This window comes from Culex quinquefasciatus, chromosome 3 (assembly GCF_015732765.1).
Source record: "Culex quinquefasciatus strain JHB chromosome 3, VPISU_Cqui_1.0_pri_paternal, whole genome shotgun sequence".
Classification (NCBI taxonomy): Eukaryota; Metazoa; Arthropoda; class Insecta; order Diptera; family Culicidae; genus Culex; species Culex quinquefasciatus.
This window is the reverse complement of record NC_051863.1, coordinates 43,183,557-43,205,901: the sequence shown is the minus strand read 5'-3', so window position 1 is coordinate 43,205,901 and position 22,345 is coordinate 43,183,557. Positions and strand designations below refer to the sequence as shown.

The 22,345-nt window shown below is 34.8% G+C and overlaps 1 protein-coding gene across 7 annotated transcripts in view; it reads left to right on the top strand.

Moving 5' to 3' along the window:
* LOC6048494 (adenylyl cyclase 78C) overlaps positions 1-22,345 on the top strand; it is a 169,466-nt gene that overhangs the window by 66,548 nt on the left and 80,573 nt on the right. For all 7 annotated transcript variants that reach the window (XR_005278246.1, XR_005278245.1, XM_038260196.1 and 4 more), the window contains one exon: positions 2,915-2,946. The gene's annotated coding sequence lies outside the window, so the exon portion shown is untranslated. The remainder of the gene's footprint in view (positions 1-2,914; positions 2,947-22,345) is intronic.

The following is a 22,345-nucleotide window of genomic DNA, read 5'->3' as shown; positions in this document are numbered from 1 at the left end:
CACTCTAGAATTGTTCTTTTAGACATTCCTTGATAAATATATTTATTAGAGTGTAACAAAATTGACTTTTTGGCGGGCATTCAGAGGTTTGTTCCGGTGGGCATACTGAGCCCATATCCCAAATATGAGCTTGATTGGACGTAACAAGAGCTGGCGCTCCGCCCTTCATCTTTAAATGGGATTTAACCCGTAAAAATACTTTTTTCAAAAATGTCTATATTTGAGGCACTTTGGCCACCAATGCGTTTACCAAAAACATCACTGGCGTGTAGGCCAGATCCTTGCGCATCTTTTGATATATATAACTTTGAAGTTTGGAGCACCCTGGAGCTCGGTACAGACCTTCAAAGTTTGGCATTTTTTCGAAAAATCGGCCCGGCAAATTCAAATGGCGTCTCGGGCATCGCGAGGTGCGACCCATATCTTTTTTACCGGGACGATTTTTCGAAAAAATGCCAAACTTTGAAGGTCTGTACCGAGCTCCAGGGTGTTCCAAACTTCAAAGTTATATATACCAAAAGATGTGCAAGGATCTGGCCTACACGCCAGTGATGTTTTTGGTAAACGCATTGTTGGCCAAAGTGCCTCAAATATAGACATTTTTGAAAAAAAGTATTTTTATGGGTTAAATCCCATTGAAAATTGAAGGGCGGAGCGCCAGCTCTTGTTACGTCCAATCAAGCTCATATTTGGGATTTGGGCTCAGTATGCCCACCGGAACAAACCCCTGAATGTCCGCCAAAAAGTCGATTTTGTTACATCCTAATATTTATCCATTAAAAGATCCAAAGGCTTTCTAAAACTTGTGAAAACATTTGAACATTTAAAAAAACTTCATCATCCCGGTACGAGAATCGAACTCACGACCTCTGGATTGGAAACCCAGCACGCCGTTAGTCGAAACTCATCCCCTACCGGTCAGTATTTCCAGTGAGCAGATTTGCTCTTTGAAGGGATCTGACTTTGCCGAGCCAGACAGGAATCGCCTTCCGCTTACAAGGCGAAACCCGTAACCTCACGGCCACGGAAGCTCGGCAACACATCTAGAGTTTTTTAAAGGTCCAATAAACTGTTGTGTTTCACATGTTATAGGACCTTTTCAATAAAAAAAAAAACTCTGGAAAAGTGTTTGTGAAAACACTGAGAACGATATCATTCGTGAAAGCAAACTTGACATTTCGTAAAACGTTTAAAAAAAATGAAGACCATAATGATTTGATTCAAATCACGGTTTACTTTATGAATACTTTTAAACGTGCAAGTCATAAGCACTCTGATAGCATTTTGTGAAATTTGTTAGCTATAAAAACAACACAGTTTTATATTTGTAATCCTCAATTTTATTTAATTTAATTTATCTAAATAATTCCTTGACAGTTTTTGCTGTACAGAAGTTTTTTGGTAACTGGGCGTTATTTTACTGGGCGCTTGATAACTGGGCCGTAGTCCAGTTAAAAAGCAGACAAACGTCAAAAAATCAAAACAAACCAAAATGACCGAGGGGTTAATGGATGCAAAAATAACATTCAATAAATAAAAAAAACTTTTTTTAAACTTTTGTTTGATTTCAAGTTACAATTAAAGAAATATGAAAAGTAAGCATTGTAAATAAATTTGAGTAATTTTTATTTTTATATTTCATCTGGAAAATATTATGCATCGGTGGTCCCCTCGTTATTTTTTGTTCAGCCCAGTTATCGAGCAGCATTCGGTGACTGGGCTACGTTCTCAGCCCAGTTACCGAACAACTACTGTACCATGGTGTCATATAGGCAAAGTGTACGGATATTTGCTCAGAAAGAGCTGGTAGCCTTAGGTATGACATATATAGCGGAATTAATAGGAACAACAGTTTTCTCTTTGTATTCATAGTAATGCATTCTGCTAAAACGCTCAACCAAACCACAATGACATTTGTTTTTTTTTTGTAAAAGTTAGAAAATTTTACAAAGATTTATTTGTATTGCCTTGATAAACTAGAGACTCATAAAAAAAACTTTAAAAAGGTGTGTCTTAGTAACCAGCACTCCGATCAACAAAGTCTAGGAAAGAAAATTGTATGAGATCTACTCAGCCTTTTAATACTTTTTCAAGGTTGATTTTCTTCACACATTATTTTTAACAGCATTTTTTTTTTGAACAATTTGTAACAAAATATTTTCGATTGCAAATTTGGTTTTGCATCTTATTTTGCATTTTGAATTTGAATCTTCAAATTTTGTATAACCATTGAATAAAAACTTTTATGAAAATTTTTTGTTGTAAAATGTTGACAGCATGGCTGTTTGACAGTCAACCATATTTGCAAATGAGGTCTTTTTTTAAACTAGGATTGAAAACCTTTGGAATGCTTCACTTTTTTTAAATGATTCTTTTTCATTCTTTTATTATTATTATTTTTTTTAAATAAAACTGAGACTTTAGTAAATTAGGCTTAAAATTTTGTTAAGCTTTTTTCTAATACACGTATTAAAAAGATGAAATTTCAGATAAATCCCTACTTCTGAAAATGTATAGATAAAAAAATGATGTTCCCGAAACTTTTCATGACGTAAAGCTTCCTTCCATTGATAAAAATGACGAATCAATTTGCCAAATTGAACATCGTGTCCAGTGGATCTACCAAAGCCCTTTCTCTTCTCTATTCACATGTTCGATTGCTCTGCACTAAATAATTCATGAAGGGTGACGACTGCGACTGTGTTACACGTACTCCAGATCAATGACGCTGGATGCTTGACGTGAAATGCTACTGAAAGTTATCATATCTGGAGTGAAGTTTATCCGCTCAGTGATGGACTGGTTTCATCAAAGTTTCAGGGAGTTTTTTTTTAATATTGAGATAAGAGATTATACTACTTTAATTTATGTACTAGAGAAATTGAACTTAAATTTTCCTTTTCAATCTTTTCAGGTTATGGACATTATATAATGCACATTAATTTGGTGAGTAGAGACTAAAAATATTTAAGTTTTTTTACTATTCTAAATTCTTTTTAATCGATCGAATTTTAAATCTACGATCAAAAACTGTTCAACTAATAGTTCCGGCAAATTATTCAGAAATGCTTCCGTTCAGTCCTGGCCCTGAAAGCATTTTGTTTTTGTTTTCAAGAAAACGGCATGGAACGCTACAACAATGCGTCAAGTGTTTGCGATGCGAGTTTGCGATTGTGTGTGTGTGGGTGGTAGGTGTTTGTCGTGATTTGCCATTTTATATATCCTCTTTTCCGCATTCTCTCTTCCATAATGATGTTATTAATGGGAAAAAGTTTTTGTCTTGCTGCCTCAGCCCCACCACCCTCTGTCAGTTGATGGAACAACAATTTGTGCGGCGTGTGTTTGTATTGGTGCGCAACTTAGGGCGACCAGTTGGGATTTGATGTTTTGATAAAAAGCTTTTCTGGGTCAAGTGACAAAGCTTATGATTTCATTTTTTTTTGTGAAAATTTAAACACATTTTTATTCAGTCACCCTAATAAGACCACGTGTGCCAAAGTGTTTTCCGATGCCCAGGAAACTCAACCAAACTGATGGCCATCACAATGGAGTTTTTATTTTTTTGCAGGCATGACTTGCACCTAGGACTATGAACGCCGAGGATGGCAATCCTTGCCGCGGAGGGCATAATTTAATAAATTGCGCCTTTCAGAGCATTATGAACCAGTTTGATTTATTGGCCCAACGGTTAGATAGCTGAAAGCTTGATGTCATCAGGAAAAAAAGTTTCCAACGACCAACCTTCGCAGCAAATCTCACCTTATTGACGAATGATTTATTAGCTTAAGAGCGAGTCCACGAGCAAAGCATACCCATCTCGCATCGACCTCACCAATCTGCCTGAAATTTTCAGGGGTTGTTTGTACATATAAAACTAGCATCTGGTCAACACTCAGGTTTGAAGGTCCAATTCAAAATTTCAAAATTCAAGCATTCAAAAATGCAACAAAATGCAGGGTAGATCAACCCAATTGGTTAATTCTAAAGGGAGTTATTGGCATTTTAGTGAAAAAATAGCATAATTTTCAAACAGAAATAAAAAAGTGTTCCATCCAGATATCAACTCGGATCGACCTGCAGCTTGTAGGGGACATCTGGGACTACCATCTGAGACTGAGACCGCTTTGGGTAAGGCAGTTTAACATATCAAATATACACTTTTACTTTTAGTGAATTTTTTGGTAGTAATTTTTTGCTCGGAGGACCCCTTAGATCCCATTTTATGGCGATAATTTTATCATAATCGTGTTTCTGAGACAATTTCACATTAGAAACATGCATAAAAATGTTTGTTTTCATCCATTTTAGCCCTCTAAAAAATGAAAGTTGAAAAAAAAATTTGATTCACATTTATTGAAAATCAAGTTCGTTTCCAAGGATACTAGATGACACCAGAAAAAAAGCAGCTTCTTAATTTTTTTTATCTTTCATTTTTTAAAGGAATAAAATGGATGATAATATACATTTTTATGTATGTTTCTATTGTGAAATTGTCTCAGAAACACGAATATGATAAAATTATCACCATAAAATGGGATCTAAGAGGTCTTCCGAGCAAAAATTTACTACCAAAAAATTCACTAAAAGTAAAAGTGTCTATTCAATATGTTAAACTGCCTTACCCAAAGCGGTCTCAGTCTCAGATAGTAGTCCCAGATGTCCCCTACAAGCTGCAGGTCGATCCGAGTTGATATCTGGATGGAACACTTTTTTATTTCAGTTTGAAAATTATGCTATTTTTTCACTAAAATGCCAATAACTCCCTTTAGAATTAACCAATTGGGATGCTCTACCCTGCATTTTGTTGCATTTTTGAAGCCCTTCAAGATGCATTTTGAATTTTGAAATTAAATTGAATTTTGCTTAAGTTATAGCCTTTTTAAGATTTTTACGTTTTTGAACCTTCAAACTTTGTGTCCCGATTTGCCCCACTTCCCGTTGACCTAGTGTGCTCATATTTTGACCAGATGCTAGTTTTATATGTACAAACAACCCCTGAAAATTTCAGGCAGATTGGTGAGGTACAAACGACGTCCCATACAAAGGGGTATGCCCTGTTCGTGGACTCGCTCTTAATGGAAGCGATTTTTTTGTAACTCCAACATTAAGTAAACTCAATTCGGAAAATTCTACCCCTTTTCAACAGAATAAGCCGGCCATAAAATGCACATTACTCCATATCATGCCTTGGTGCGTGTTCAAGGAAATGCTTCCACCATTCCGGTCTGGTTATCTTTCGGATTAAGTTTTCACTCCGTCGGAAAATGGGCAAACGGGCCCGTCAGCGTGTGTCCTTCCGGAAGTGTCTTTCTTTTCTCTGTTCCTTTGAAGAAAAGAAGAGGCAACAATAAGAAAAAGTTGTTACCGGACCCTCCACACCACCATCAGACCAGTCAATATGGAAATGGGAAATACTTCCAGTTAATCGCAAGAAGAAAAAAAAAATAATAAAGCCCAACGAAGCGAAAAACTGGCGGAAAACAAGTTGGTCCTTTTTCGAAGGAAAAAAAAGAGCAAGAGTAAGCGGCTCGCGTTGAGTGATATTTTCGCTTGGTGACAGGGAAAATAGGATTACGGGATTTGCAGCCTCCCATTCCGGATGATCTGAGTCGCATTATCGCGGCGATATTATGTTTGAAGAGGTTGAGCCCTTCGTTCTCGGAAGGGGGCAGTGAAATGGCAGGAATTTGGAGCAGTTTGTGTAAGTAACAGTTGGTTAATTTGATCAAAACAGAGTTTATGAAGGCTTTTAAAAGCCTTATGAGTAATTCTATGGAATTTCGCATTTTTTTTTTGGGATTTTTAATACACGAAAAGGGAATACATCTTCCAATCAGCAGAGAGATTTTTCTGGCTGATATTTGCCAAAAAATGCTCTAAACCAGCGTTTTTTTTTTTGCTAAAACCAGCTGAGCAAAATCAAAACCAGCAACACAGTTCTCCTGGTTTGTTTTGATTTGATTTGATTTGATGATCAAATCAAATCAAAACAAACCAGCAGAACTGTGTTGTTCTGCTGGTTTGTTTTCGCTAATTACTGCCAAAATATCTGGCATCAGAAAACCAGCTTTTTTTGCTGTTTTCAGCGTAGTGTTCTACTACTCTGGCAGAAACGGCAGTTGTCATTTTCATCTCAGAGTTTATTGACGGAGCACAACAAGTTTTTGAACTAACTAAGTTAAACAAAGAAGTAAAATTGGTGTATTGAAGTGGAAGAGTGCAGTGTAAATTAATCACTCAATTGAAATATGCTGGATAGAGGGTGACGATCCGGAATTCCCGGGAAATTTTTCCCGAGCAATCGAAATCAGAAAAACATTTGAAAAATTCTTAATTGTTTTTGTCATTGGATGTTTAATATTCGATGTTAAAGTTTGAATAATCCATACATCTCTAATCTTCTTATTCAGGAAGTTCCGCCACATATGAACATTCGGATTTTCCTGATAACTTTTCTTGAATGAATATTTACAATTGACCTTCGAAAAGGTCGAACAATTTAAATTGTTATTTTGAGTCGTTATTTATCATTTTGCAAAAATCCCGATACTGCACCCAAACGGCGGTCGCATGATTGTGATGCATGGCGGCATGAAAGTATATCAGAATCTGCATGAAAACTGTCCTCATGCATTTTTTGCGATATAGGGATATGACATTTTTGCCCGTTACCTACAATTATCGACATTACCGACGGCTTTTTGGTTGTATTTCACAAAAAAAAACACTTAGCAGAACGAGGATTGAACCACCAACTTCTTGGTTACTGATCCGACACGCTACCACCGGGCCATGGACGCTTGATGAAATGTAAGTGAAAGAGCACCAACATATTCTTCTCTTTGGAGTGTTGCTCGGGGACGGGCCAGCATTATATGTATTGGTGATAACTGCAGATCGCTGAAATGTTTACACGCGGGCAAAAATGATCTACGGGCTTGCTGCAAAAAATGTTATAAAATATGACATTTTCTGCAACAAATCCCCTGTTGCAGATGTTGAGATATAGTTTTCCTTTGGGTGTAGAACAAATATTGTCATTTTGGCAGCTGTCTAAAGTTGGAGTTCTACTTCAAATATTGTACCATGTCAATACGATTCCCTCGAACAATAAGCACTGTTGGATGACTTGTTTTTAACATATCTTTTTATTTGGACATCATTTTAGTTGCATTTGACCCAATGTCACCCCCCCCCCCCCCTATATTGTTTTGCAAATATTTTGATAGAAACTTGGGTTCTCACTTCCCATCAGGGTTTTGATTGCTTGATAAGCAGGGCTAGTGATTTTTTCACGGCAAAAAAAATCGAAACTACGCGGCGTGTTAGTTTTTGAAACCATGGATTTCACGGCAATTTCACGGCACTCTAAAATCTGCTTAATATAAACATAAAAATGTTCTGTTTAGGTATAATTATGAACAGCAAAGTGTCAGAAAAAGTAAGCAGTTGTTAAAGATACAGATAAAAATGTATTTATTTACGAAAAAATGTCATGGTTTTTTTTTAATTATGCCGGATTTTCGTAGGCTGAATTATCATTCAGCTTTTTAAATTTTACTGAAATTTTAGAAATTCTTTTTGCTCAAATATCTCTTAAGCGAAGCCAATCTTAAAAGTAGAATAAGCAAAATGATTATTATACAAATTATGTTTATTTTCATAAATTTCAGCAAAAAAAAGTTTTTGAATTTAAACAATAGTCAGACTAATTTCATTTGTAGTATTTTTTACATTTATTAATAATTTCCAAAAAAATATGTTACCTTTCTGTAATATGCAACTTGCTCATCCATATTTTAATTAATTTTACAAGGATTAAAAAATAATACAACTTATTTTTGTCTTTTTCTGTAGTTTTGAATAACTTTCTTTTACATTCTTTTTGAATTTTGCGAATTCAAGAAATGTTGCTGGAAATTTTCAATGAATTATTTGTCCATCGAAGAATATTGTAATGAACAAAATTTTTGACAAAACTGTCCTAAATTTGCCACGCATTTTTTTTTTAATATTCGGGAACTTGTAAAGTGTACGATTAAAAAAAATCATTTTTTCTAATAATAATTTAAATTTCCGCGAAATTGCGAAAAATCACTAGCCCTATTAATAAGGGTTGAAATCGTCTTTAAGAAGCCGCAATCGAGCGATAAGTGTGCTATCTTGTGACATAGACCATTTTGGTCGAAAATGAGTTAATGATGACGTTTTGCTAGATTTAACAAACACTACAAGGTGCTTTAGCTCGATTTTGGGAACTCGCTTCCGTTTCCCGGATCTCCCAATACACACTTGTGAAATAGACCAATTTATCATCAAACTGATCGTGCACACTTGTGACACGTCATACATGTTGTTGGAAAATTCGCAAAAGTTTCATTTTAGAATGTTAAATCAAACTAAAAAATCAAACTAATAGTTTTGAATTAATGCTTTAAGAGGATGAATCTCAGTCTGAAAAGAAAATTGTAGGAAATTTCCTCAGTTTTTCGGAAATATGTGTTGCAAATCGTCGCTGTCGTGCTATCTTATCGCACGTCCCTTTTGACGTTCCGAGAAAAACGCGTTTTAATGTTTTAAACAAAAACGAGAGCACGCATTGTAAACAATAACAAACACGTTTTGTTTGGTTGACCATTCTGTGCATTGTGCCAACGTTTGGTTGGATTTGGTAGCCGAAGTCCCGAGTCATAATTGCAAATCTAGAGTTTTTTTAAAGGTCCTACAAACTATTGTCTTTTATGTCTATATAGGATCTTTTTAAAAAAAATTCTAGAAATGTTTACGGTAGTCAAGCTCGTACTTATGTAAAACGGATCTGGTACGTTTCGCCGAATGTCGTTTCGCCGACGGTCATTTCGCCGAATGTCGTTTAGCCGAATGGTACGTTTCGCCGAAAGTCATTTCGCCGAGTGGACGTTTCGCCGAATTGAATAAAATTTTTTTTTGTATAATTAGTGCTATTTGATCGCTGCAGTGCCATCTTGTAATTCACTCATGCAAACTTGAGAAGGAGTGGCAAGATAATAATATAATAATTTAAAAAGTAAAGAACGTCTCATGTTTCAAAGAATGCAAAAACTCACAGAAATAATACAAATAATTTGCTTAAAAAATTAAGAATGCAAAAACTATGCTAAAAATAAAAAAAAACTGCTCATGTTTGAAAGATTGCAAAACCTGACAAATAATATAGAAATAATATGCTTAAAAAACTAAATATACATAAACTCACCGAAATAATTGAAAAATATGCCAAAAATATAGAATGCAAAAACTAACAGCAATTTAGCAAAATGTGCTGAAAACCAAAAGAACTGCTCATGTTTGAAAGAATGCAAAAACTCACAGGAATAATTTTAAAAAATATGCTTAAATACAAAGACTGCACAAACTAACAAAAAAAATCCAAAATGTTTTGCAAAAAATCAAAAGAACTGCTCATGTTTGAAAGAATGCAAAAACTCATAAAAATTATATAAATAATTTGCTTAAAAAACAAAGAATGCAAAAACTTACAGAAAATTTTCAAAATGTTTTGCTAAAAATAAAAAAAACTGCTCATGTTTGAAGGAATGCAAAACCTCCCAAAAATTATAGAAATAATATGCTTAAAAAACTAATAATGCATAAACTCATCGAAATATTTGAAAAGTATGCCAAAAATATAGATTGCTAAAACTAACGGCAATTTTGCAAAATGTTGTGCTGAAAACCAAAAGAACTGCTCATGTTTGAAAGAATGCGAAAACTCCCAAAAATTATATAAATAATTTGCTTGAAAAACAAAGAATGCAAAAACAAACAGAAATAATCAAAAGTATAAGCAGAAAATAAAAAAAAAACTGTTCATGTGTGAAAGAATGGAAAAACTCTCAGAAATAATTTAAAAAATATGCATGTTATAATGCATAAACTGATAAAAATAACATACTAAGAAACAATAATTATTTTTTTAAAAAAGATTGCAAAATCACCTTTCAGGGACATTATACTTTTTCAAAATATTTTAATACAATTTGTGTCCATTTTAAATATTTATTTTACGATTATTTGTCAATTCGGCGAAACGTCCCATGCGGCGAAACGACATTCGGCGAAATGACCTTCGGCGAAATGACCATCGGCGAAATGTCCCGCACCCGTGTAAAACACGTTCTGACTTGAAATCCTTTTGCCCTTTGTCGCACTTACATCAGTATTCAGGGTGTTTCATAATAGCACAACAAGATTGAAACTTCTTTCAACAAGAATGCGACAAGAATGCTCGGTTTTTTGTTTGAATTGAATCTCTCAGGATTAAAATGAAAATTTGAGGATCTGTGAAGGTCAAAAGGTGAGGCAACTCATTTTGGCCCAAAATGCACGTGCGACAAATTAACACGACAGCGACAAAATGTGCTTTTTCAATAAAGCAAAAACTGATTTTTTTTGAAAAAAGAAATCATTTGAAAATGATTTTGTTTTTTTCGATTTTTTTAAAAGATCAAATATGTTTAATAAAGACAATCCAGAGGTTATGTTTCGTTTAAATATATGTATGGTTTCAATTCAACCGACATTTAACTACTGCTTATGCCACTACACCCACAAAACCGCTGCCAACGAATGGTTATTTGAAAAGTTGCAAAGCAAAATCCCCCAGGAATCCGATGCTAACTTTTCCTCCCTAACCATTCTCCGATTACAATGATTGCAGCTGATTGCAGAAATCTGGCCAACAACTGTTGTTATTATTATTTTCTCCCTTTTTACTTGCAACAGAACCAGCAAAACCATCTGCCGGTCTCACCATTTTCATTATTGCATGCAACATGAGAGCTTCGGCTTCCGCTTGCATTGGTACGCTGCCTAACGGTGCAGGAATACAGGTACCGTCAGCTGGGGTTAATTTGAGGTTAGGTTTTATTTTTTCGTTCAACGAAGGAAAAACACTTTTTGGTAACATTAAAAATTTAATAAACCTCAACTTACGGTAACCATACTGTTTCGTTTATTCCGACAGAAAAAGTTTTAATACGTGATTTTGAGGAACGGAATTTCCTTATGTTTCCATGGCATGTAATTTAGTTGAAGGTGAGCAAAAGTTTTTCCCATTTCCAAACCTTCCATGACACTAAAAGACTGGCTGAGCAGCTTTACGGGTGGGCTTACACGTAACATTGACCTTATGATTTATGCACTCACTCTCGCTTGGCTGCTGAAGAAGAAAATGACAATCTCTTTGGAATGTAGGTTAAGTACTAGAAGCTCAACGTCTGAGTGGCAAACAATTCGTAAGTTTTTCACATTATCCGCTGAACACAAGGGTAAACAAACGAGCCAAGTGTGCCCTTTTATCTTTTTGACCGTGTCATTGGCTGGATTTTTGTATGTATTTCTATTGAAAAATAAGGTTTTTCTTTTTTCAATACATGCAATTCTGCAACTAGTTTTGGTAAACTTTTACAAACAAGTTTCATGCATTATTATTTTTTCTAAACAAAGTTTTAATTCTAAACTGAAGTATGTATTCAGCCCTTGAACTTTTTGCAACTTTACCGAATTAAAATTTTCTGGTTTGTTTGATAAAAATATTCAAAAAATCAAACATCTACATTTGAAAGGATTTCAATCGATTATTGCCCAAATCAAACTAATGAAAATTACTCTATTTCTTTTGATGCTATATGATTTCCCCAAGAAAATTGTTGGAACCTACAGGGCTAAGCCTCCATCGCGCTTTCCCTCTGCATTGCAATCCAAAAGGGGGGCGGGGGGAAGCTTTAGAACGGTCTCTCCGGAAAAGTCGCAGCAAAAATCCACTCGTCAAGTGAAAACCTCACAACAGAGCAGAGAATGGGGAGATGGCATTTCCCAAAAGGATTTGCGAATGGCGCCAAGAAGAACCCATTTCCGCCCGTTTTGCCTGTTCCTGGGGTTGATTTTCCGGCTTTTGGTTGGTTGAGAGTACGAATCCATCGTTCAATTGGTGGTTGATGGTTGGAGATTGTCGAAGGCGTTGAATGGATGTTTAATGTTCGTTTGTGTTGAGTTCTCTTTTGAACTGAAATACTCAAAAAAAAAAAAAAAAAAACAAACTCCTAATAGCTTTTAGAAGCACTCTTAGCAATAAATACATATTTTAAAATCAGACTCCATGCCGTCAACTGTTTTTGTTGTTCCCAAATCTTATACAACCAAAGGAAAAACAAATCAAATCACCACGTCGCCCAAATAAACACCCCTGACTAAGCCTGCTCTAAGCTGCCAAGGATCCGATCCACACGTCTTTGTGATAAACAAACCAATTTGGCTGAAGCACATACCAATAAGAAGAAGAAAAAAGTGTCACATCCTTCCGATTACAGATAGTTTCTCACTTTGATGGCCCAGCCAGGCGGCTCACAGGATCCCTTCTTCTTAAGGACTAACAATAAAAAAATGCCAAGACCATGGTGGAGTTGTTTTGCTACTTTTATTGTCACGAAGCTAAGAGGAGTGGCATTAACCGGTGTTATTGGGTAGGAACGCTTGGAAGGAATTGTGTTAAATGCAAAGCTATTTTTTAAAAATTTAGACGGGTATAACAACTTTGAAAAGTTTGAAAAAACTGTTTCGTCGCAAAAGGCATAGAAATAAGCATTTCAAAATTTAACAATATTTTGATAAAGTTCTGAGAATCTAATTTCCCTGGTTGATTTTCTTTGGAATGCTTTGTATCAGCAACCGTTATCCTTGGTCCAATCTTAAAAGTCTTAGAAACAAATTTCTACGAAATTTATAGACTTGTGCAAAAAAATATTTCGAAGATTTTCAGTTATTTCTAACGATGACCATGAGTGGTTACAGGTCAAAAATGTTAAATTTTTTATTTTACTCTTACTGTTTGATTTTTTTATTGTCTGCTTTGCTATATGAATTTTAGCTGCCTTGTGTGAAAGCTAAAAACATAGCATATTTGGTGTCAAAACAAATAAAAAACAAGATGTTTTAGGTTAATTTGTTATTTTCAGGGTTTTTATAAGTTCAAATAAAAAAAATATTATTTTTAACTTTATGCAAAAAACCAAAGAAGGCATTTTGCATCATTGGTTCATCCACATGGATAAAAAAATAAACATTTTTATGCATTTTACTACTGAGCAACTCTCTGCGAAATCGGTCTTTTTCATTAATTTTAATTTTTGTATTTTTTAATCCGGCTGAAACTTTTTTGGTGCCTTCGGTATGCCCAAAGAGACCATTTTGCATTATTAGTTTGTCAATATATTCTTCCATACAAATTTGGCAAATGCCCATACAAAAATTCAAAAATCTGTATCTTTTGAAAGATTTTTTGATCGACTCTACTGAAAAAAAATATTCACGGTAAAAAAATTGGTGGTTTCATATTTAACTTTTTGTCTTTTCGAAAATAATATTTTAATTTTTTTATAAATCAGGACTAACATTCAAAAGGGCCAAACATTATATATTACGCCCTTTTAAAAAAAAAGGTGACCGATATTTCGATATTTTGAAAAAAATCAGTATTGATTCCAAACTCGGTCAAAGATTATCTGCCGAGTCTGGAAATTACTGATAAGTTGGTATTTAATGTCCCCTAAAACATATCAGTAAATAACAAAAAATAGTGTTTTTTTTTTTGCAAATCAAATATATTAGTGGCAAAAAGTGAAAATCACTAAAAATATCTCGAGTGATAAATAGCTCAATAAGAAGTAAGCAAGCAAGTTTCTATCAAAAGTTTTGTTTAAATAGTGAAAATCATCAAATTGGATGGAGTTAGGAGCGAGTGCTTACCCTGCCAAACATACGAGAATCCTCCCCTATTTCTTGCTCGAAGTCACGGAAACCCAGTCAAATCAATCCGAATCCTGAAACGGAATCTAGTTAGAATCGTATACAAATTCCATTTCAAACGCAACAACCGGTTCGAACACGGAACCGGTTGTTGCGTTTGAAACGGAATTTGTATACGATTCTAATTAGATTCCGTTTCAGAATTCGGATTGAGATAACTGGGAAATTGTTCAAAAATACTGTTAGGATTGCAATCTCAATTAGGTCCTAAAATGAAGCTTAGATTGCTGATATGTATTATTGTTTACAGCGATAAAGCTTATTTTTCTGAGTACAATGACCCTTTGTACGACCACAAAGAGTTTAAAATGGTTTTTAAAATCAATTTTGAAAAATTAACCTCGCGGTCCTTCTTGACAGAAAAGTTCCTACTTATGACAGCTCGTTCCAAGGGGACCATAGTTGATCCATCGAAAAAATGTTGTCTTGTCAGTATTTTTTGCATTACAATGAAAAATGTGATCACAGATGGTTTTTGATCGCGTTTTTTACCGTTGTACATAAAAATTTACATAGGGCTTTTTTTATGTATTAGCTGGGTGCTGGGTGCTGTCTGCCTGTGTGGATCAATCGGACCGCGCACTGGACTCACAATCCAGAGGTTGCCGGTTCGAATCCCCGGGCGGACGCAAAAAATTCTAAGTGTAAATATAGGTATTCGGTGCCCTCTCCCCGTGCCCATACCTTCACACTTAGGAGACCCGGGAGGCGGAGTCTTGTCGCAAAAAGAACGATACACGCCTGTGGATCCGTTGACGAAACCGCAAGGTTTAAGAGGGCCACATTATAAGGTGTTACGTCGATTCCGTTTGAAAAGACAGAATGCGTAACGTGACTTCCAAATGATCCCCACTGCTCCCCACTAATACAACTGCACTACAGTTCTGGAGTTTTTTTTTAAAAGGTCCAATAAACCAAATTTTCAGTTTTTGCTTTTTGGGTGTTTTTTAATACTCCTGACTCAAGGCGGTTTCGAAAACACCCAAAAAGCAAAAACTGAAAATTTGGTTTATTGGACCTATCATTATCATTATTAGCAAAAAATGTTAGATACAGTTGTCAAAACAGCTATTTTTGAAAAAAAAAATTTAATATGGGTAGTTTTTGTTAGAATGTAACAATTTTATCTGAAACGTCCTGATCTTAACATACAGCTTTGCTCAAAAAACTCTGAATGGATTGGAAATTCTCACTCGAGAAACAAAATTTCGATTATTTTCACATGGACAGCCTAAAAATTTAATTATTTTAAATGGCCATTTTGGCATAAGGAACCGAATGCCAAACTTTCATGGAAATAAAAAAAAAATTGAAAATTGATTTCCAAATCATAGTCCATGAAATTTTTCTTTTTTAAAACAAAAAATCTAAAATTTATCTTTCATTTTTCTTCCATTTCCTCCTCTGCTCGAAATCCCTTCCGATGACAGCGTTTGTTATTTGCTGCTCCCCGTGGAGGACTTAGGAAAGCCTTTTCCCAAGACCGCCATTTCTTATCTCCTGAACAGGCTCTGGGTAGAGTGTTGCATACTCACTCACCAAGCTCGAACTAATACGACCTTCCGAAAAGTGAACGTCGTGCAACTGCTGCTTATTGTGGTCCCTCTGAATACATATTATCTCCATTATTGCGGGACAGCATCTCAGAGGCAAAGCCAGTAGACAGTTTGGCTATGAAACGGCAAGGTCAATTCCCTGGATTTGGTGGACTTAGTTTAGTATGTCTGCGTCGGAAATCTCACTGCGGATATCTTGGCCATGTGGTGAGGGCCTCTCAGCTAAAGCCATTGAAGTTAATGAGCAAATATTTTTTCGAGGAACTTTCGATGTCAAGACGGTATGAGGAAAAGACTTTATGTAAATGTTTGTTTTTATGATATGAGAATATTTTCTTTGCAAATTTAAGTGATTATCTGATGGTAAACCATACATTTTATGCAAATCTGTATGAGAGTTTTGCCTTGTTTACGATCATTTTTTTTTGTTTCAGAAAATGTTTATTTTTAAATGCGGATTGCCAAAACATTAATGTAAAATTTTACTGTGCCGATCCCATGCCTCTACAATCAATCATTTAAACAATGTTAACCTTACAGCTAAAAGTTAACTTATTCAGCTTTTTCCCTCTAGTATCCTTTCATTAAGTCCTCAACACCCCAACACAGCTCTGCTAATGTAGTGCTGACGTTGCAAAACAGTTGCGTGACAACCGGTTCCGCAATGACTGGACACATAAATATACTCATCAAAAAGAAAAATTGTAGTCATTACCAAGTTAGGATCGTGGTGGTGTGTCAGGTTGATTTGTTTCGATTAATTTGTCAAAATTTACATTTATTTGACTAAACCATAATTTAAAAAAAAACATGATAAAGTTTTTGAAGATTTAAAAATTTAAAAATAGCTTTATTAACTTGTTCTAGATGTTGTAACTTTTTTATTTGTCTCACAATGTTGTTCCAGCCTAAGCAGCTTAGCTAAACCCCGGTGACCTTAAGGTCCAGTAAAGCCCGTCACGCCATAACCACCAACAAACAGGGAGGCTAATAAACGCTAATGAAATTATCACCTTGTTGATCTTAGAAATAACTTTCCGATTGACAGAGGGTAATTTTGCCACCCTCTTGGCACAAATCAAGGCCAGCGACAAATTACCACCAGACGGGTAGAGGAAAAACAACCTTTGCGCCTTTTTTCGCTGGAATCTGGTGTACCAAACTCAAATAAATCTCCATTTCCGGTAATGTAACAACTTTTGGCGCCAGCTACACGTGCGCATCGAAAGGACAAGATGAAGGCTGATTTTGGGAGCAGGACAAAGTTTGCTTCAGCTAGAAAAAGCTGTCGACCCTGAAATGGCAGTAAGATTAAGAAGCAGTGTTATTTAAAAAGCTGGGGAGACATAAAGGAGACATGATATTTGCGGAAACCGGATAAAAACATCTCAGAATTCAACAATCGGGGCAAAATGAATCTCTTATCAACCCCTAGTTGATCTAATCAAATTTCATCTTTTTGGATTGGTGTTTGTTTGCGAAACGTGGTCTGTCGTTGGGAATTTTGTTTTTCTTTGCTGACCATGAAAAATTTCGTCCCATTTGTCACACACCCAGGATACACGGTCAACAGGTTCGAGATGTTTTTTTCTGAATGAATGAAGGGTTATTTTCTTTTTGCTGACCATTACGATTGGCCAATCTAAGCTGGAGAAAGTAAACGGTTTGTTAAGCAGATTGGTTTCGAATTTGGATTTTTTTCCGTTTTTTATTGGGCATACGATGATCGAAAATTATTTGATTATAGGCAAAGGAAAACTAAATGTTTATTTAATTCCATCTTTTTAACCGAAATCATTTTTTTTACATTAGTTTAAAGAAGAAAACGAGTACCATACAACAGTTTTTTGCAATTCTCCCTTTGAGTGAAATTATAAGTCAAATGTTCATGTATTTTGTCAATAAATCGTTCAAATCAAAAAAATGTTGAAAAGAATTACTTTTCAAAAGAAATGCTGAAAAGTTCGACTTTTTAGCACTCATTTCAGAGCTGAAAAGTAGAACTTTTCAGCATTTATTTTGAAAAGTGTTGCTTTTCGATTCTGTAATTTTTGGTACAGAAAAGTAGGCCATTTCGTCGTTCAAGAATGACAACAAAAGTAAATAGTCTCACGACGGAATTGCAAAAAATAGCAATTCCTTCCGTTTTTTGCAAATCGAAATTTCGTTGTATTTGTTTATTTGAATAAAACTTTGTCCAAATAAATCAAATATGCTTGGAAGCCCAAGCAACACACTTTGTCGTATAAACGTATTTCCTAACTGGTTGTATAACCGATCGGCCGTGTTACCCCATCTTGTTCTACAACTCCTGTGCAGTGGAAAAGGCGCATTTTTTTCTGTTGTATAACTTGCCAGAACAAGGGGCAAGTTGTCAGAGTAAGTTGTACAAATGTATTTGACAACACTGTGCTAGCTAACAATAGATTCAACGAAAAAAGGGGCGTGGTTTACAGCTGTGTTGTCAAATCAAAGCGCACTCTGAAAAGGAAAGTTCGATTGAAAACAGCTGTCTCACTGTTGAACAATCTACAGGTAAACAAATATTTCTTATTGGAATTTCAACGAGGCCAACAAGAATAGAATCTCTGTTTATTTTGGAAAGCTTGTTTCTTCCCGATTCATTCTGAAATAATTTGAAAAAGAATAAAATAAAAATCAAACCATAGCGCTCTACATCTACCGTTAATCTCTCTTCATTTGGACAGGATAACATGGCGAACTTTTAGATTTTCCGTTTTTTGATGAACTTTCTCTATCCCAAGATTCGATCCGACGACTTCGACGACTTGTTGTTATCTCCGCGGCAGGTCGAGGCGCACATCCGCATCGCTCCACGGGGCATCATAGTAAATAAGACTAATCTTTAACAAAAAGGCTACTGTCAGCTTTGTTATACAGCAGTGAGCTAAAGGACTTAACTCCAACAGTGACTGACAGTGACTGGAAATCGAAGTTTTATATGTTTATTTCAAGTCAGTTTTTATAATTGTTTATTAGCTAGCTGTTTATTCAACCATTAAGAGAATGGATGGAATGGATTTTCTGATTGATACGATACGATATCTTAAATAGGGCGTCCATTTTTTCCGGTTTTTGAATTTCCCGGGAAACGGGAAAAATATTTTTGAAATTCCGAGAATTCGGGATCCCTGGATTTTTTTTTAAACAGTCATAACATCTATGTTTTCATTATATTTGTTATGTTTTCAAGCTTAAAATCAAACAAACAGCTTAATTATTTCAATTTGTGATAATCTACACTTCAATCTAAACAGACAGCTTTTAAATAGCTTAAGGGGTAACATACATGTAAATTGACATAAATGTCAGAGGTTGGTATGAGAACACATTGAAACTAAATCTATTTTCAAGACATTAAAATAAACCAAATTTAAAATTTTTGCTTTTTGGGTGTTTTTTAACAATCCTGACTCAAGGCAGTTCAAAAACACTTAAAAAGCAAAAACTGGAAAATTGGTTTATTGGACCTTTTCAAAAAAACTCCAGAATTTGAATTTGGCACTTTAAAAAATGGGTGCCACGATATCTCAACACTGCTTTGACCAAATCGGCTCATAATTTTGGTGGACACTCGTTAAACTAGTTCCGTGTGCCTGACGAAGGCCGATATGCAAAAAAGTTTATTTTTAAATAAGATAAAAATATTTCAATGTTTTTCATATAAAAGATTCTTGCATTTTTCAAATATGCAAAATTCAAAAATCGGGCATCGTCATGCACACGGGAGGTCTTGTGAGTCTTCTCCCCAATTTTAGCCAATTTGGTCCATCCTATCTTGAGAAATAAATGTTCACAAAGTTTGAAAGTTTGCTTTGCGCATTTGGCAAAATGTTGAGCTTAAATCGTCTCTTACTCAGTTTAATAATGAAATATCTTCATGAAACTTTCAGGAGTGATCATCTTTCATGTGGATTTAATACATTTTCTGTAATAAGTTTTTTTTTGCGTTTTCTATATGTATGTAACCCTTTAAAACAAATTAAAAATATATATTTTTTGTTTTTTTTTTATTTTTTTTATTTCTGCTTTGGTCAATTGGGGAAAACCGGGACTACAGTCTGAATAGTTTATTTTTTTTTAATTTTTTTATATTATTAATATTCATAGATGTAATAACCAGTCTTTTAAAAATATAAAGAGATAATTAAAAAATATTTATAGCACTTGGAATTTTGTGAATGTGTAAACTCAAATTTAACCATTTTTACTAATCAGCCAAATTATTGCTGATAAATATATGCCGAATACAAATTTTAATGCTTTTGAATTCTTATCGATCATAATATATTTAACTATACAGCAATTCCATTTGAAAAGAGCCTAAACCAAAAAAAAAGTTCTCCGATCGGGCTCAAAATTTTTCTGGGGGTTCCTTGGCCAAAATAATTAGACCCGTATTTTTTTGTTTGGCCATTAGGGTGGCCTACATCGTGCTAGGGTGGTTCAAAAAATGGCAATTTTCGTCATTTTTCGCAAAACCACTTTTTCTAAAATCATATCTCCGCGCCATTTCATCCGATTTTAGCTGTCTTAGACGCAAAAGAAAGGTGATGAGTTTGGCTATTTGGGAAAAATAGTAAAAGTTCCAAAATCTAGCTTAACTATTGAAAAGTCGTATGAAAACTTAAAATGGCGTTTTGACCGTGTCTGGACCAAAGAGCCTATGTCTGAAAATATTTTTATCGGATTCCTCGGAAAATTTCACATAACATATCAAAAAATTGGCGATGTCGAACCGTACGTTTCCGAGATATGATTTTTTGAAAAAAAAAACTGCGTTTTTCGACGCGCCACGCGCAAAAACGGGAAAATGACGAAATCGGCAAAAAATCAACTTTTTCCACTAAAACTGCGATAACTTTAAAATTTCAGCGATGACCTATAGATGTTATGGTACCAAAAGTTGCGTCTCTCAATTATATATATATGTATTTCTACAAAAAAATATAATTCCAGGCCAAAATTTGTTTTTTTTCAATTTCGGGAATTCCCGGGACAAATTATAAAAAAAAATCCCGGGATTCGGGAATTCCCGGTTTTGGAAAAATCCTGGGATTTTTGTCCCGGGAATTCCCGGGATGGACGCACTAATCTTAAATAAACTATATACAGTCGACTCTCTGGTTGTCAATATCCAAGGGACCGTCGAGGAAGAGAATCATCAGTTTACAGAACGATGCAAAATGAAGACTCGATTGAAAATATGTTTTTCTTGGTACTCAGCAATGGGGGAGAATCATGGCAACGTCCATCAAACAAAAACAAACTAATGTCAAACAACCTTCAAAACTTCGTTTCGCAAAGAAAAATGTCTATGCAAGCCATGAGATAGTGACAATAGGGGAGCTGGGGGTAAGACGGCCAGGCGGGGTAAGACGGCCACCCCACTGTTTTACTAAGTATACTAATGAATATTACTAAAATGTTTAGCAATACTGTTCCTCATGCTAAATAATGCATATGGAGTCACCTTTGCCAAAAATATTGTTTGAAATAGTATAAAAATAGCTCAAAATAAACAAATAATTTTTGAACTTGAAACTGGATGTAATTTTCATGAATTACAACTTAGGCATTTTGTTAGATAACAATATGTTTTCCTGTCTTCAAATATTTTTTCATGTTAAATTGAAGTTTTCCTAGATTATGTCCCTCGAAAAAGTTTAGAAAATGCGATGAGCTATTTACAAAAATTGTTTAAAAAAATAATTTATTTGGGGGCAAGACGGCCACCTCCTCCGGGGGTAAGACGGCCACCCGTAATTTGTAGATTTTAATTGATAAAGGTTATATTTTTGACGGTTTTTGACTATTATGACATATTTGTAGATAAGGAAAAACATTTTCAATAAAACTATCCATTTTTAATCAAAATGCTGTTAACTACCGTTTCGACAACATTCTTTACTGTGATATAGCAAAACTCATTGAATAGTATGAAATCCTATCAAACTTTTCATAAAAATCGCTAATTTAATATTGTTTACATAATTTTGATTTACTTATTCTAATCAAAATACACAAACTAATTATTTTGCATCAAATTGTGTTTGTTTTGTAGTAAAATTCACAGTTTTTCATAAAATGTGGTCGCAATAATATGAAATTCACTGAGCCAAAATATGAAAATTTTTAAACAGCATTTTTCTTCACATTTGAAACCTGATTTTTCAACCAAAATAGTTATGATGTTCAGAGAAGTCTGTTCAACCAACCTTGTAGGAATTTGGGTGGATTTAGCAAAGTTATTAAGTTGATTTATAGCACTGGCCGTCTTACCCCACATGGGTGGCCGTCTTACCCCGCGTATTTCATATATATACGATTTCAATTATTTTTTTAAAATTCCTGAAAAGTATTGAAAATTGGTTTTTAGACTAACTAAATTATGTCATTTCTATAATGGACTAGTAGTAGAACAATATGTACGTAATTTGAGATCAAAATAATCTGTTGTGTAAATTTTTTTAGACTTCTCCCTTAGGGTGGCCGTCTTACCCCCATCTCCCCTATTGACAACCGGAAGAGATTTTTAAAGCAAACTGAATCCAAGGGACCGTCGAGGAAGAGATCCTTCAAGCAAGAGAAAATATCGAGAATAAATTTAAGCTTAAGCCAATCGAAGTATGCAGTTTGAAGGGACTGAAGAATTCATCGATAGATGGAGCAATATTGATATCGAGAAGATCAACAGCCAGAGGAATAGGATTTTGAAAAAGTAATTTTACTAAATTAGAAAATATTATTTTCAAATGGGCTTACTGTTTTTATGTTAAACACATTTCCTTTCATCTATTCAGTTATCCTAATTCAACGAATGTTTCCTCCATCAACATCAAATAGTCATTTTGTGGCAGGAACAAATCATTCTTCCCCTCTTACAACAAATTCCAACAGATTCATTGCCAACCAATCCCACG